At 38.3% G+C, this 17,099-nt stretch overlaps 1 protein-coding gene and 1 pseudogene across 1 annotated transcript in view; both read right to left on the bottom strand.

Annotated features, from left to right (window-relative positions):
* The window catches only part of OPHN1 (oligophrenin 1), a 625,127-nt gene that overhangs the window by 136,493 nt on the left and 471,535 nt on the right, over window positions 1-17,099 (bottom strand). The gene's annotated exons all lie outside the window — the stretch shown is intronic.
* LOC129149154 (transcription factor BTF3-like) lies at window positions 14,333-14,818 on the bottom strand (annotated as a pseudogene).

Genomic DNA, 17,099 nt, shown 5'->3' on the forward strand with positions numbered 1-17,099 from the left:
TACAGTGATGTGATTGTAGTTAACAATACTGTATTGTATACTTGCAAGTTGCTAAGAAAGTTGATCTGAAATATTCTCATTACAAAATTAGGAAGGAAAGAGAAAATAATAACTATGTGAGGTGATAGAAATATCACCTGGCTTTATTATGGTGATTCTTTCACAATATATCCACACCAAACATCAAGTTGTATACCTTAAACATATACAATTTTTATTTGTCAGTTATACCTCAATAAACAATAAAACTCTAAATAAATTCATTAAAACTAATGCCATCGAGAGGTCGAAAAAAATGGCGACGGAATAGAGTCGGGTTTGGAGTCTGTTCCTGGGGCAGAGTGTAGGAGAGGCAGAGGCTCGCAGAGGGAGTGTATGTAGGCAAGCCAAGGGACAGCTAAACTCCAGGAGAAGGCGGGGGAGTGCTGGGCAGTGTTCCCCTGACCGCGCAGCACCCACAGGGGCTGGGTCCCCTCCTGGAGCTGCGGGATCACCGGGCGCCTTGCCATCTTGCAAGGAAAGGAGGATTTTATTGGAAACCTGACTTTCTGCGACAACTGCAAACACTGAACTGCTGCGATCACCAGACCACCGGTCCCCTATCAGCGCAAACATTCGGATTCAAAGGAACTCTTCACTGCACCACGGAAAGGTCAGATTTCCCCTGAAATATGGAGTGGTTTCTAATCCCCGCGGTGGGTGAGGGAAGCGCTGGGTGAGGGAAGCGCGGCAGCCGCAGGACCTGCAGGAGCCGGGAGGTCTGTGCCTAGAAAAATCTGCGGCAGTTGGAACTGCCATGATCCGTGAAAGTGGAAATGTGGAGGGGGGTCTTCTGAGCTGCTAACAGAAGTGACCTCTTGAAAGCAACTCATTTTAATCAGACAAGGAGGGTCAGACTAAGAATTTTCAAAGGAGTGCAGTATCCTCAGTCTGGCGCACAGACCCACTGTCCGCACACTTGGGCTCTTTCCGACTCTGATTACTAAGCCCAATACATAGAAAAACCCAGGTGGAGGGGCCCTGAAAGACTGCAGGGGGAAGTTGTTTTTTCGGAACCTGGGGACCAGGGCTGGGTGTGACCATCAGAGAGGCAGCTCTGAGGCGCACACCTCCACAAGCTCTGAGGCACACACCTCCACAAACCGGTAGTGAGTGCCATAGAGGGGAAAAAAAAAAAAGAGCTAGAGAGGCCCGGAAGTCAATTCAGAAACACTGCCACCCAGGGGCTGAAACGCTAATTGTCTCTGGTGTAATCAAAAATAAATACGAGAAATTTAGACACGGCCGGCTTAAAAAGCAGGACTGGCTACCAACACTGAGGAGCCCTGGAATGAAGCTGAACTGAAATACCGCCCAAAATGGGAAACAGGCGTACCAAACAGAATAATAGAGGAAGTGAATGACAGCCGCTACTGCATATTTTAGTCTTCCTATTTTTTAATTTTCAATTCTTTTTTCAATTTTTTTAATTTTTTATTCTCATATTTTTTATTTTCATTTTTTGCATCTTTTACTTAAGAAACTAAATTTTTTCTTTTTCCTCACTCGATTTTTACCTTCTTAATTATTACATTTTTATTTTTAATCAGCATTATTATTACTATTATTTTACTTTTTTTTTAATGTCATTTGACTTTCTCTTTCTTTTATTTTTGGATTAGTGTCCTACATTCGATTTGCATCTTTCCCTTACAATCGTTTTACCCTATCTCAAAGCTAACATTATGCCATCACTCTCCTCCTAACCTTTCCCCTTTTGGTCCCCAGTTTATCTTAACCCTTTCTGGCTTTATATTTTCCCTACTTTTTCAGTTTACTCTCTGCTAAAACTTCACCCTACTTATATATCTAATTCCCAACCCCCTGCTCCAAATCCATACAAACCTCAATCTACGCTACCTTAAAAAAATTATTTTTCTCTCGGGCCTTTTGTTGTTGTTGGCTTGAATGTTGATTAGATTGAATTTTTATGCCTTTTTATGAGATTGTTTTGATTATTCTTTTTGTTGGTTTGGTTGGTTCTTTTGTTTGCTTTGTTTTTGTTTGTTTTTTACTTTTGTTTTCCCTTGCCTCACTTGATATGATCTGGTGTTGCAGTTTGTATTAATGTCCAGGCTCGTGTTGCTGGAATTTGCTGGGAATAGTGGTTGTTCTAGTGGAGTTTACTCCGCATATATATAGTTTGTTCCCCTTTTCTCTCTTAGTATCATTCTTGTCTATCTTACTTTTTTTTTCCTTTCTTTTTCTTTTCTTTTTTTTCTCTTTTTCTTTTCTTTCTTTCTGCTCTTTTCCCAAGTTCAGATTCACACTCTTTGTTTTTTTATTGTTGTTGTTCTTTCTTTTTACTCTCCTTCTTCCACTCCTATTCCCTAATTTGTCTTTCTCTGGTGGTTACCTTTATTGGAGGTTATTAATATCGTGAATACAATTCTATTCAGTGCCTTGTCTGTTGTGCCTGGTTGTGTTGTATTTTATACCTTTAAATCAACGCCAGAGAGAGAAATCTATATAACCAGACATCCAGAGAAGAGAGACCATGAGGAGACAAAGAAATAGCCCCCACAGGAAAGAGAAGCAGGCATCACCAGAAAAGGAAGTAAACGCTTTAGAGGCAAACAACCTATCAGAGAAAGAATTCAGAGAAATGGTCATAAAGTGGCTGAAAAGGATGGAAGACAAATTCGACAATATGAGTAAGAACCAAGAAGAAATGAAGAAGAACCAAGAAGAAATGAAAAATGACATTGCTGCTGTAAAGAACTCAATAGAAAGCATCAAGAGTAGACTAGACGAAGCAGAGGACCGCATAAGTGAGCTAGAAGACAAGATGGAAAAAATACCCAATTACAACAGCTTCTAGAAACAAAAATTAGAAAGATTGAGGAGAGCGTAAGGGAACTTCGGGACAATACAAAACAAAACAACATCAGGATAATAGGGGTGCCAGAAGGAAAGGAAACTGAGCAAGGAATAGAAAACCTATTTGAAGAAATAATAACAGAAAACTTCCCTGATATAGGGAAGAAAAAACCCACACAAATCCAAGAAGCTCACAGAGTTCCAAGCAAAATGAACCCCAAAAGACCGACACCAAGGCACATTATAATTAAGTTGGCAAACACCAACGACAAAGTAAGAATCTTAAAAGCAGCAAGAGAGACAGACAGTTACATACAAAGGAACCCCCATCAGACTAGCAACTGATTTCTCAACAGAAACTCATCAGGCCAGAAGGGAATGGAATGAAATATACAAAGTCATGCAAAGGAAGGGTCTAAATCCAAGAATGCTGTACCCAGCAAGGCTATCAATCAAAATTGAAGGTGAAATCAGGAGCTTCACAGACAAAAAAGGACTAATGGAGTTTATCATCACCAAACCAGCAATGAAAGAAATGCTAAAGGGTCTGCTGTAAAAAAAAAAAAAGAAATTAAGAAAGAAATAGGAAGCAAAGAAGGAACACAGGGGTATAGAATAAAAATGGCGTCAAATAAGTACCTATCAATAATAACTTTAAATGTAAATGGATTGAATGCCCCAATCAAGACACAGGGTAACAGACTGGATAAGAAAACAAAACCCAGATATCTGCTGTCTACAGGAAACCCACCTCAAAAAAAAGGATGCATACAGACTGAGAGTAAAGGGATGGAAAAAGGTTTTCCAGGCGAATGGAAATGAAAAAAAAGCTGGGGTAGCAATACTTATATCTGACAAATTAGATCTCAAAGTGAAGGTCATAACAAGAGATAAGGAAGGCCACTTCATAATACTAAAGGGAGAATTCCAACAAGAAGAAATAACTCTGGTAAACATATATGCACCCAATACAGGAGCACCAAGATACATTAAAAAACTCCTGGATGATATCAAAGGAGAGATTGACAGCAATACAATCATAGTAGGAGACTTCAATACCCCACTATCACCATTGGACAAATCCTCTAAACAAAAAAATCAGCAAAGAAACATCAATCCTAAATGACTCACTAGAACAGATGGAATTCATCGACATCTTCAGAACATTTCACCCCAAAGCCACAGAATATACATTCTTCTCAAGTGCACATGGGTCACTTTCAAAGATAGACCATATGTTAGGACATAGGCAAAGTCTCTCCAAATTCAAGAAGATAGAAATCACATCAAGTATCTTCTCAGATCACAGTGGCATAAAACTGGAAATCAACTACAATAAAAACAACCCAAAGAAATCAAACACTTGGGGACTAAACAGCATGCTATTAAACCATGACTGGGTTACCAAAGACATCAAGGAAGAAATAAAAAACATCATGGCAACAAATGACAATGAAAACACAACAATCCAAAATCTATGGGACACAGCGAAAGCAGTCCTGAGAGGGAAGTTCATAGCTCTACAAGCCTACTGCAAAAAACAAGAAACAATGGTAATAAATTACATAACCCAACAACTCAAAGAGTTAGAGAGAGAGCAACAAGATAAGCCCAGTGTAAGCAGAAGGAAAGAAATAATAAAGATCAGAGCGGAGATAAACGACATAGAGACCAAAGAAACAATACAAAAGATCAACAAAACCAAGAGCTGGTTCTTTGAAAGGATAAACAAGATTGATGAACCTCTAGCCAGGCTCACCAAGAAGCAAAGAGAGAGGACCCAAATAAACAAAATCAGAAATGAAAGAGGTGAAATAACAACAGACCCCACAGAAATACAAAGGATTGTTACAAAATACTACGAACAACTCTATTCCAACAAACTGGACAACCTGGAGGAAATCGACATATTCCTAGAAAAATACAACCTTCCAAAACTCAATCAGGAAGAATCTAAACAGCTCAACATGCCAGTAACTATGGAAGAAATTGAAGCAGTCATCAAAAAGCTTCCGGCAAACAAAAGCCCGGGGCCAGATGGCTTCACAGGAGAGTTTTACCAAACTTTCAAGGAAGAACTAAAACCTATCCTCCTCAGACTATTCCAAAAAATTCAAGAGGAGGAACACTTCCAGGCTCCTTCTATGAAGCCAGCATCACCCTAATACCAAAACCAGATAAAGACAACTCAATGAAAGAGAATTACAGGCCAATATCCCTCATGAACATAGATGCCAAAATCCTCAACAAAATTCTCGCAAATCGGATCCAGCAGTACATCAGAAAGATCATACACCATGACCAAGTAGGATTTATCCCAGGAATGCAAGGATGGTACAATATCCGCAAATCAATAAACGTGATACATCACATAAACAAACTGAGAGATAAAAATCACATAGTCATATCAATAGATGCAGAAAAAGCATTTGACAAAATCCAACACCCTTTCTTGATAAAAACTCTCAACAAGGTGGGAATAGAAGGATCATACCTCAACATAATAAAAGCTATATATGATAAACCCACAGCAAACATGATACTCAATGGGCAAAAACTAAAACCATTTCCCCTAAGAACAGGAACAAGACAGGGATGCCCACTCTCACCACTCCTGTTTGACATAGTACTGGAAGTATTAGCTATCGCAATTAGGCAAGAAGAAGAAATAAGAGGCATCCAAATTGGAAAAGAAGAAGTGAAGCTGTCCTTATTTGCAGATGACATGACATTGTACATAAAAAACCCAAAAGATTCCAAAAAAAAGCTAATAGACTTAATAAATGAATTCGGCAATGTAGCGGGATACAAAATTAACGCCAAGAAATCTATGGCTTTTCTATACACCAATAATGAACTCACAGAAAGAGAGACTAAAAAAGCAATCCAATTTACCATCGCACCAAAAAAATTAAGATACCTAGGAATAAACTTAACTAAGGAGGTAAAAGACCTATACGCAGAAAACTACAGGACACTGAAAAAAGAGATAGAGGAAGACGTAAACAGATGGAAGAACATACCATGTTCATGGATTAGTAGAATCAACATCGTTAAAATGTCCATACTACCCAAAGCAATCTACAGATTCAATGCACTCCCCATCAAATTACCAACAGCATATTTCACAGACCTAGAAAGAACTCTCCAAAAATTCATCTGGAATAAAAAAAGACCCCGAATAGCCACAGCAATCCTGAGAAAGAAGAATAAAGTAGGTGGGATCTCAATACCAGATTTCAAGCTGTATTACAAAGCCACTGTTCTCAAAACATCCTGGTACTGGCACAAGAACAGACATATGGATCAATGGAACAGAATAGAGAACCCAGATATCGACCCAAACCACTATGCTCAATTAATATTTGACAAAGGAGGCATGAACATACAATGGAGTCAAGACAGTCTCTTCAATAAATGGTGTTGGGAAAACTGGACAGATACATGCAAAAAAATGAAACTAGATCACCAACTTACACCATACACAAAAATAAACTCAAAATGGATACAGGACTTAAACATAAGACGGGAAACCATAAAAATACTAGAGGAATCCACAGGCAACAAAATCTCAGACATATGCCAAAAGAACTTCTTCACTGACACTGCCCCTAGGGCAATGGAAGCTAAAGAGAAAATTAACAAATGGGACTACATCAAAATAAAAAGCTTTTTTACAGCAAAAGAAACCATCAACAAAACAACAAGAAAGCCCACTGCATGGGAAAACATATTTGCAAATGCTATCACTGATAATGGTTTAATCTCCAACATCTACAGGCAGCTTATGCAACTTAATAAGAGGAAGATAAATGATCCAATAAAAAAAATGGGCAACAGACCTAAACAGAATATTTTCAAAAGAAGACAGAAGGAAGGCCAAGAGACATATGAAAACATGTTTAAAGTCACTTATTATCCGAGAGATGCAAATCACAACAACAATGAGGTACCATCTCACACCTGTCAGAATGGCTATCATCAACAAATCAACAAACGACAAGTGTTGGCGAGGATGCGGAGAAAAAGGAACCCTCGTGCACTGCTGGTGGGAATGCAGACTGGTACAGCCACTGTGGAGAACAGTATGGAGTTTCCTCAAAAAACTGAAAATGGAACTCCCATTTGACCCAGTAATCCCACTCCTGGGAATATATCCGAAGAAACTAGAAACACCAATCAGAAAGGATATATGCACCACTATGTTCATAGCAGCACAATTTACAATAGCTAAGATTTGGAAACAGCCTAGGTGCCCATCAGCAGATGACTGGATCGGAAAACTGTGGTACATCTACACAATGGAATACTATGCTGCCATAAAAAAGAAGGAATTCTCATCATTTGCAGCAACCTGGATGGAATTGGAGAACATTATGCTAAGTGATATAAGCCAGTCAATGAAAGAAAAATACCACATGATCTCACTCATTTAGGGATAGTAAAGAACATTATAAAGTGGTGAACAAAAAGATAGATACAGAGACAGTAAAGCATCAAACAGACTTTCAAATTACAGGGGGAAAGTTAGGGAGAGGTGGGGGAGTTATGAAATCAAACGAAGGACTTGTATGCATGCATATAAGCATAAACAATGGATGCAAAACTCTGGGGGGGGAGGGCATGTGTGGGTGTGGGGTGGGGGGGTAATGGTAAGATATGTACACATATAATACCTCAATAATAAATAAATAAATAAATAAATAAATAAATAAATAAATAAATAAATAAAACTAATGCCATCACTATTATGTGGTGTGATGTTTGGCCTCTTTTTCCATCCCTCGGTATATGTTCCCTCATCTGTAAAATAAGGTTTTTAGGTGCTATAAAGGGCCTTCCAGCTCTGCCTTTCATTGACTCTGAGTTGTTCTTTTGGAAATAATGATGGGTAAAAACAGCCACACATTATGTGTCTACTGTTGGAAGAGTACAGATCCATCTATTAAGTATGCTTTTCCTCCCCACTCTACATACAATAACAACAACAACCCCCTGAAAAACAAATAAAAAGCAACCAGAATCAAAGCAAGTCTCTTGATCCAACTATGGTAAACTTTGAAAGAAAAATGACCTATTTTCTTTAGCACAAAAATTATAAGAAAAAAGAATGAGATAAAGGGAAAATTTGTAAACTTGGAACATGGTAAAAACATAGAAGCCATCAAGCCTTGGCCTCTGTGTTATTTATTATAAGCCATACAAGTGATTCTGACACACACACACAAGTTTGAGGACTACTGCTATAGATCAGGGAATCACCAGACTAAGACTTTTAGGCGAAATCCAAACTTTCAACTTTTATTTTTTTAAATAAAATTTTACTACTGGAGCACAACTATGTCCATTCATTCACATTTTAACAATGACTAGTTTTATACTACAAAGGAAGAACTGAGTAGCCGTGATGGAGTCCATAGAGCTCAATTCACAGACATGGACAACAGTGTGGTGATGGCGGCGGGGGTGTAGGGCTGTGTGGCGGTGGAAGAAGACATAGAGGGAATAAATGGGGATGAAAAAATTAAATTAGCCCAGCCAGTGTTGCTCATTGGTTTAGCCTCAACCCAACAGGTTACCGGTTGATTCCTTTGTCAGGGCACATACCTGGGTTGCAGGCTCAATCCCCTGTAGGCAGCCAATTGATGTTACTGTCATCAATGTTTTTATCTCTCTATCCCTCTCCCTTCCTCTGTCTAAAATCAATAAAAACATATTTTTTAAAAACTAAATTGAAAAAAAGAAAAAATATGATATATTTATAAATACTGGAAATTTGAACATAGAGTATTTGATATTAAATTATTATAATAAATTTAATTTATAAAAACAAAATTTTTAGATGTAACAATTGTATTGTGTTTATCTGTACTTTTTTTCATTTTTTCTATATGCATACTGAAATATTAATGAAAGAAATAATATGATGCTTTGGATTTGCTTCAAAATAATGTAGTAAGAGAAGTAGGTAGGAGCACAGATGAAACAAGATTGGCCACATATTGATAATTGTTGAAGCTGAGTGAGGGGCATCTGAAGAGTTCCTTAGATTCTTTCACCCATATCCTCAATCCCCCTCCCACCTGACAATCATCAAGATATTATCTGTATCTATGAGTTTGTTTCTGTTTTGTTTGTTCATTTTTATTTGGTGTATTTTTTGTGAAAAAAAGGGAAGGGATTAAGATATACAAATCTCCAGTTATAACAATAGTTATGAGGATGCAAAGTCCAGCATAGGGAATATAGATAATAACTATGTATGGTGCTAGGTGGGTACAAGACTTATCAGGGTGATCGTGTCATAAGTTATATAAATGTCTAATCACTATGTTGTACACCTGAAACAATATAATATTGTATGTCAACTAACTGAAAAATGAAAGATTTATAAAATGAGAGAGTTCCTTAGACTATTCCATCTATTTTGTATATACTTCAAATATTGCATAATAAAACATTTTTTAAAAGGAAAAGATACTAATGGAGGGTAACCGTGTATCTATCACAGTGTGAGCAGTCCCCATCCCTGAAGATGGTGCTCTTAAGGACAGACAGCTTTGGTTTCCTCTACTGGTGTGATATATATAATTTACTTTAAATACTTCAACACAAAGTGCAATGTCCTGAATTTCACCACACCATTATTTCATGTATCACTAAGAAAGAAAAATCATTTTATTGTCAAATCACTATATAATATTTTGAATAGAAAATATTACATTTTGATTTAAACCCTATCTAATAAAGAAGGAATATGCTAATTGACACTCACACCATCACAAAGATGGCAGCACTCACAGCCAATAAGGAGGGAATATGCTAATTGACTGTCCTGCCCTCAAAGATGGTGGTGCCCACAGCCAATAAGGAGGGACTATGCTAATTGACTGTCCCACCCTCAAAGATGGTGGCGCCCACAGCCAATAAGGAGGGAATATGCTAATTGACTGCCCCACCCTCAAATATGGCGGCACCCACAGCCAATAAGGAGAGAATATATTAATGGACTGTCCCGCCCTCAAAGAGGGCAGCATCCACAGCCAATAAGGAGGGAATATGCTAATTGACTGCCATGCCCTCAAAGATGGTGGCGCCCAGTCCCCTCAGCTCCCAGGTGGGTCCAGCCGTTCTGCACACCTGCCTCTGGAGTCCCCCAGTCCCCTCAGCCCCCCAGCTGCCCAGGGCCGGCCCAAGACACAGGCAAGCCTCTGATGGCAGCTGCCCAGCTACCCATGGTCGCCCAATGCTCAGGTAACCAGGGCCAGTCGAGGCTTGCGCTGCCGGCAGTGGCAGCAGCAGAGGTGTGATGGGGCATTGCCTTCCCCTGATCGCCGGGTCACCTCCTGCCCCTGCGGGCTCCTGGACTGTGAGAGTGGGCAGGCCAGGCTGAGGAACCCCCCTCCAGTGCATGAATTTTCATGCACTGGGCCTCTAGTAGAAAATAAAAATGAACATAATTTAACCAAAATGACTACAATATGAACTATTAACAAGTTCATGCAAGCAGAGGTTATGATAATTACATCTGCTGCCTGACAACAGTGATTTTAAGATCCATTGATTCTGAGATGAATCCTAAATTAGGGTTACAATTTGAAAAAGAAAAGTGCCCCTTAGAATTGATTGAATTTGATATATGTATTTGGTGGTTTTCATGCATACCCCAGCACAGGTTGACATATTACATATTCTAGGGTTGATTAATCAGTATTTAAAAGATGAATCAGCCGTGGTCTGTTACTCAGTGGTTAGAGCATCACACTGAGGGGACTCAGGTTCAATTCCTGGTCAAGGGCATGTTCTTGGGTTGCTTGTTTGATCCATGGTGCCACCAGTTGGGGTGCATGTTGGAGGCAACCAATCGATCTCTCTCTCCCTCTCTCTTTCTCTCTCTCTCTCTCTCTCTCTCTCTCTCTCTCTCTCTCTCTCTCCCTCTCTCTCTCTCTCCCTCTTCCTTCTCCTCCTCCTCCTCTTTCTTTTCCTCCTCTCCTCCTCCTCCTCCTCCCTACCTCCCTTCTATTCTCTCTCCACCTCCCTCCCTCCCTTCCATTCTCTAAAAAGCAATGGAAAAAATGCCCTTGGATGAGGATGAACAAAAAACAAAACAAAAAAAGATAAAAGACTAATCAGAAGCTAGAGCAGCCACACTAAGGTCAGTTAACTTCATCTCCAATCAACACCAGTGGCTTTGTTAATTAGTATGATTGATGTTAAAATGATTTATCATTTCTTAGATATGTCAAGATATATGGACTAACTAGAACTATTGTATAGACATTCCCAAACTTGCATAGACAGAAGAATAGAACAATGGTCAATCTTAAAACCAGTAAGGTGGATCAACCTATATTATGCATCTTCAGAGTGATTCAGCATAAGATACACAACATTATCATGTGTTCTAGCCAAAAAAATAGTTAACTTGTATCCATTTAGGCTTTAAACAAAGCCTCTGTTTTACAAGAAATAAATGAAATGAGTGAACACACTGAAAATATGACAATGAAGACAGTAGACAAAACTAATAAGACTAGCCCTGGCTGGTGTTGCTCAGTTGGTTGGGTGTCATCCCCAAAAATGTATCTAGGGTGTCCCAAAAAATGTATACACACACTTTTAATAATTATAAAGGCTGTGCTTATTAAAATATAGTTCATTTTAAAAATTGAGCTATCAGGTATTAAGTGTGTATACATTTGGGGGGGGGCACTCTGTATATATATAACACATAGACACAGACAAACAGTGTGATGTTAGCCAGAAGGAAAGAGGTGTGTGGCAAAGGGGGGATAAATGGGGACAAAAAAAGACTTTGGGTGATGGGCAGTGTGTAGATGATGTTTTGTTGAGTTGTACACTTGAAACCTGTATGATTTTGTGAACCAATGTCACCCCAATAAATTCAATTAAAATTAAAATAAAATAAAAAGTAAATTACAGAATACCATAATCTCATTTTGGTAAAAAATGCAACCCGGCCTTTGTGGCTCAGTGGTTGAGCATCAACCTACGAACCGGAAGTCATGGTTGATTCCCAGTCAGGGCACATGCCTGGGTTTCGGGCTCGATCCCCAGTAAGGGGAATACAGGAGGCAGCCAATTAAGGATTTTCTCTCATCATTGATGTTTCTCTCTCCCCCTCTTCCTTCCTCTCTGAAATCAATAAAAAATATATATATATTTTTAAAAAATGCAAGTGTGTTGGGGGGAGGGTGTATACAAAAACACGAACACTCACAGAAAGATAAAAAATGTGTACTAATATATTAATAGCAGTGATTTTTTTGTACGCTTGGTTATAGAAAGCTTTTACTTTTTTTCTGTATTTTCTAATCTCTACAATGCCTGGTGCTGCTTCTGAAACAACAGAAGTGTTATTACAAAAATAAGAAGACTCCATTAAACTTAGTAGCCCACACACTTCAAAATGGTAGCCCAGGCCTAAGATTACACAGGAGATTTGCATTTGGGGATTATATCATAGGATTTTATTGCCTGCTCCCAATTGTATTGTTATATCTCATCTGCCTCAATTGGAACTTTCATACAAGATGCAGTAAGAGCATCTGAAAGAAAAGAGCTGGGACTTCATTGAGTTTACAGATTATACAACTGGTTTTGTGTCTGTTTGCTGATAAATACCTGTATGAGGGCAGAATTAGGTCTGGGGCTGTTTCCACTGTAATATTCCACAGGTAGTGAGATTGTGGGGGAGGTGACCCATACATAGCATTCTCCTACATCTGACTAATGAAAGTTATAGATACCAAGCAAAAATAAGTGGATAGCTCGGCCAGTGTTACTCAGTGGTTGAGCATCGACCTATGAACCAGGAGGTCACAAGTCACTTCCTGTCAGGGAACATGCTTAGATTGTAGGCTTGATCCCCAGTTGGGGGCATGCAGGAGGCAGCCAGTCAATAATTCTCTGTCATCATTGATGTTTTTATCTCTCTCTCCCTCTCCTTTCCCCTCTGAAGTCAACAAAAAAAAATTAATTAAAGATAATTGGATAGTAGGAAACTCCAAATTTGCCAAGATCTGTTTGTATCTGCCTGTTATTAGCCTAGAAATTGAGCTAGCAGTGGGAACACATTACAAAGGTATTGATATATTTAGCATATAGGTTGAGAATGCAGTGGTTGGCAGGCAGGATGATTATGTGAATTTTAAAAGTACATGGGTTTTTTTCTGTGTAAATTTCCCTATTGGAGGTAAGCCTATTTTTGTCTTTCCCTACAACTTTTTTTCCAAAGGTTTTCAAACATACAAAAACTTTGAAAGAATGGTATTATGAGCAATCATACTGTCTATACCTGGATTCAAGAATTAACATTACTACTAATTTTAACATTTTGCTTTCTCTCTGTATACTAGTATATTAAGTATCTCAGCATTCATCTCCAAAGAACAAGCATGCTGGCCTACAAAACCACAATAACACTTTCACACCTATGAAAATTTACAACAGTTCCTTATAATCTAGTATCTATTCCATACACAAATTTTCTCAAATGTCATGCAAAAAATTATTTTTCACTTGGGTTTTCCAAATCTAGATAGAATCAAAGTTCATACCCTGCATTTGTTTCTGTTTCTTTAGTCTCTTAGTATAAAACAGTACCCCTAATTCTCATTCCAGGACATCACCTTTTTTTTTCTTTTTTAAATTTATTGTTGTTATAGTTGACATACAATATTATATTAGTTTCAGATGTACAATATAGTGATTAGACATTCATATACCTTGTAAAATGATTATCCTAATAAGTCTAATAACCACTTTTCATATAGTTATTATGATATTCTTTATTTGAAAAATTGGGGTAATAATTATACTTAGTTCTAAGAGGTGTTTGAATTAAATGAGGTCATAATGTAAAGTATATATTATAATATCTACTCCATAGTAATAGCAGCCTGATATCAGAAAACCATCATGATTTGCAAGGTCAAGGGCAGCCATTCTCCCTTATTTATATTTTATCTCCCTATATCACCAAGCTAATGATTTGCAAATTGTAGACACTCAACATCAACTTTTTTTAAAGTCCAAACCAATGTCTTATAGAATATCAAACACTCTGTATTTATGTATGCACTGTATTTCCTGTAAACTGAAAAGGCTAATTTGATTTGAGCTAAATGTTTTTAGCAAAAACATTTCAGTTTATGTTGTGTATTATTACTGTATCCCATTAGGAGTCACATAATGTCATTTTGTAACATTTTTAGCAGTGTTAAATTTTTTGTTGTTGTTTCAAACTTTATTCCCAGGCTTCTTTAGCATAATTAGCTGCAAAGAATGATTTGTGCATAAGCAAAAACTGAAAAGAGTTGCAGTGTTCAAGGGGCTGAGCTTAAAAAAATTAGAAATCTACATTTTATCAGACTCATAAACAAAATGTGAAACAGCAACCATAATATAAAATAGCAGCTCCCAGTAACTTCTTCAAATTAATCTTCAGAAGTTGACTGAATTCAGTTTGCTTCATTCTTGGAAGCCTCACCAAAATTCTCCACAAGATCTGGAACTTCATTATCATCAACTTCTCCAGTATCAAATGGTGCTTTTCCATCTACAGATTGTTTTGTGCAGAGCTTCACCAGTCTCCTTAAACTAGTCAGACTGTCTGCACCAAGCTGGATAGCGTTTCTGTCAGCTGCTCTCTCAGCATGGCCTGTAATGGTGAACGTGTTAGCTGCCAGAGATGCCTGAACTTTAGGGTTGTTAAAGTGGGTCACTCTTTCCTGGTTTGTGAACTGATTTACTTCTCCAATACCAGAGGTATTGTTTACCCCTAGCTTCTTTAAGGAGAACTGAAGTTTTTATCATCTGCTATTATAGCTGTTCTGTGAACCACTTTCTTCTTTCTAGGAGCAGTTCCTTTCCCACCAATGCACACTTGTGTCTGCAGTTTGGCGAGTTTCTCCTGGTTCAGGATAGTTTCTTTCATCTTGTTGGAGAGGAAATGGGGCAGTGAGCTGGACTAGGGTTGGCACTCAGGGGGTCTTGGGCAGACTAGCTGAGAATAAGCTCACATACAGGGGGACTCAAGATGGCAGCTCAGGGATGCTAACTGTGATCAATTAATTGAAGTTGTGTTTGCCAGATAGCTTCACTATAAAGATACTTTTTTTTTTTCATTTGGAATTAGTAAGTAATATGTGGGTAGTACATTAAAACTATATGACTATCTTGTTCCTGAACAATCTTTCACCCAATGATTTTCATCCATGCCTGAAACAGCTAGGGCACTGAGGTTGCAAAGCAATAGTTTTTTCTAATTCTATCATTCCTCTCACATTTATTAGCTGGCTTTCTTCTTAAATAAAGAGCTTTCCTTATTCTACCTACTTCACATAATTTTTTATTTATTCAAGGGTTATAATCAAATACAATATTTATTATTTTTGATGTTCAGGTTGCCCTCAGATGCAATCAGTGACAGCCTTTTCAAGCAGGTCCCTGTGTTCTTGTGACATGACACACTTATTAGTGTTTGAGCTGTTCTTTGCCTACTAAGGCACACTTTATCCAAGGCTCTCCTTGTATTTCCCTTGTCCCAGAGCTGGCATCAGTCATTTCTCAAAGCAGCCTTGGTACTTTTGGGGAGGGAATGTTATTTATAAACAAATGTCAGGGTATTGTGTGTATCTATTGCATTTTGGGGTAGAATCACTTCAAGAGTGATTCACAGTTATTGTTGTTTTGTTTTAAAATCATCAGTTTGAACTGGCATTCTCAATTAAACATTACCATTGTTCAATTCAATATTACCATTATTTTACTTTACATAATAAAATTTGTATTTATTTTATTTTTTTTCTTTTATTAAGGTATTATATGTGTACATATCTTACCATTGGCCCCCCATTCCCATACATGCCCTCACCCCTCAACGTTTTGCTTTGTTGGTTATTCTTATATGCATGCATTCAAGTCCTTCTGTTGATCTCTTATTTCCCCCACCTCTCCCTAACCTTTCTGCTGTAATCTGACCTTCTTTTTTTTTTTAATATTTTTATTGAGGTATTATATGTGTACATATCTTACTATTACCCCCCCCACCCCACACCCACACATGTCCTCCCCCCCCAGAGTTTTGCGTCCATTGTTTATGCTTATATGCATGCATACAAGTCCTTCGTTTGATTTCATAACTCCCCCACCTCTCCCAAACTTTCCCCCTGTACTTTGAAAGTCTGTTTGATGCTTTACTGTCTCTGTATCTATCTTTTTGTTCACCACTTTATAATGTTCTTTACTATCCCTAAATGAGTGAGATCATGTGGTATTTTTCTTTCATTGACTGGCTTAATTCACTTAGTATAATGTTCTCCAATTCCATCCAGGTTGCTGCAAATGGTAAGAATTCCTTCTTTTTTATGGCAGCATAGTATTCCATTGTGTAGATGTACTATATTTTTCTTATCCAGTCATCTGCTGAAGGACACTAGGCTGTTTCCAAATCTTAGCTATTATAAATTGTGCTGCTATGAACATAGGGGTGCATATATCCTTTCTGATTGGTGTTTCTAGTTTCTTGGGATATATTCCTAGGAGTGGGATTACTGGGTCAATTGGGAGTTCCATTTTCAGTTTTTTGAGGAAACTCCATACTGTTCTCCACAGTGGCTGCACCAGTCTGCATTCCTACCAGCAGTGCACGAGGGTTCCTTTTGCTCTGCATCCTCACCAACACTTATCGTTTGTTGATTTGTTAATGAAAGCCATTCTGACAGGTGTGAGATGGCACTGCATTGTCCTTTTGATTTGCATCTCTCGGATAATTAGTGACTTGAGCATGTTTTCATATGTCTCCTGACCTTCCTTCTCTCTTCTTTCGAAAAAATTCTATTTAGGTCTGTTGACCATTTTTTTTTATTGGATCATTTATCTTCCTTTTTTTTTTCTTTAAATTTCTTTATTGATTAAGGTGTCACATATTTGTCCTCATCCCCCCATTCCCATCCCACACCCCCCCACGGATGCCCCCACCCCCCTGTTGTCCTTAACCAACTGGCTAGGCTCGTATGCATGCACACAAGTCCTTTGGTTGATCTCTCCCCCTTACCCCCACCCTCCACTACCCTCCCTCTGAGGCCCGACAGTCCGATCGATGCCTCCTTGTTTCTGGGTCTGTTCTTGTTCATCAGTCTATGTTGTTCATCATTTCCCCTAGATTAGTGAGATTATGTGTTACTAGAAATATACTTATAAGAACCGAATGTGAG

This window comes from Eptesicus fuscus, chromosome 1 (assembly GCF_027574615.1).
Source record: "Eptesicus fuscus isolate TK198812 chromosome 1, DD_ASM_mEF_20220401, whole genome shotgun sequence".
Lineage (NCBI taxonomy): Eukaryota > Metazoa > Chordata > Mammalia > Chiroptera > Vespertilionidae > Eptesicus > Eptesicus fuscus.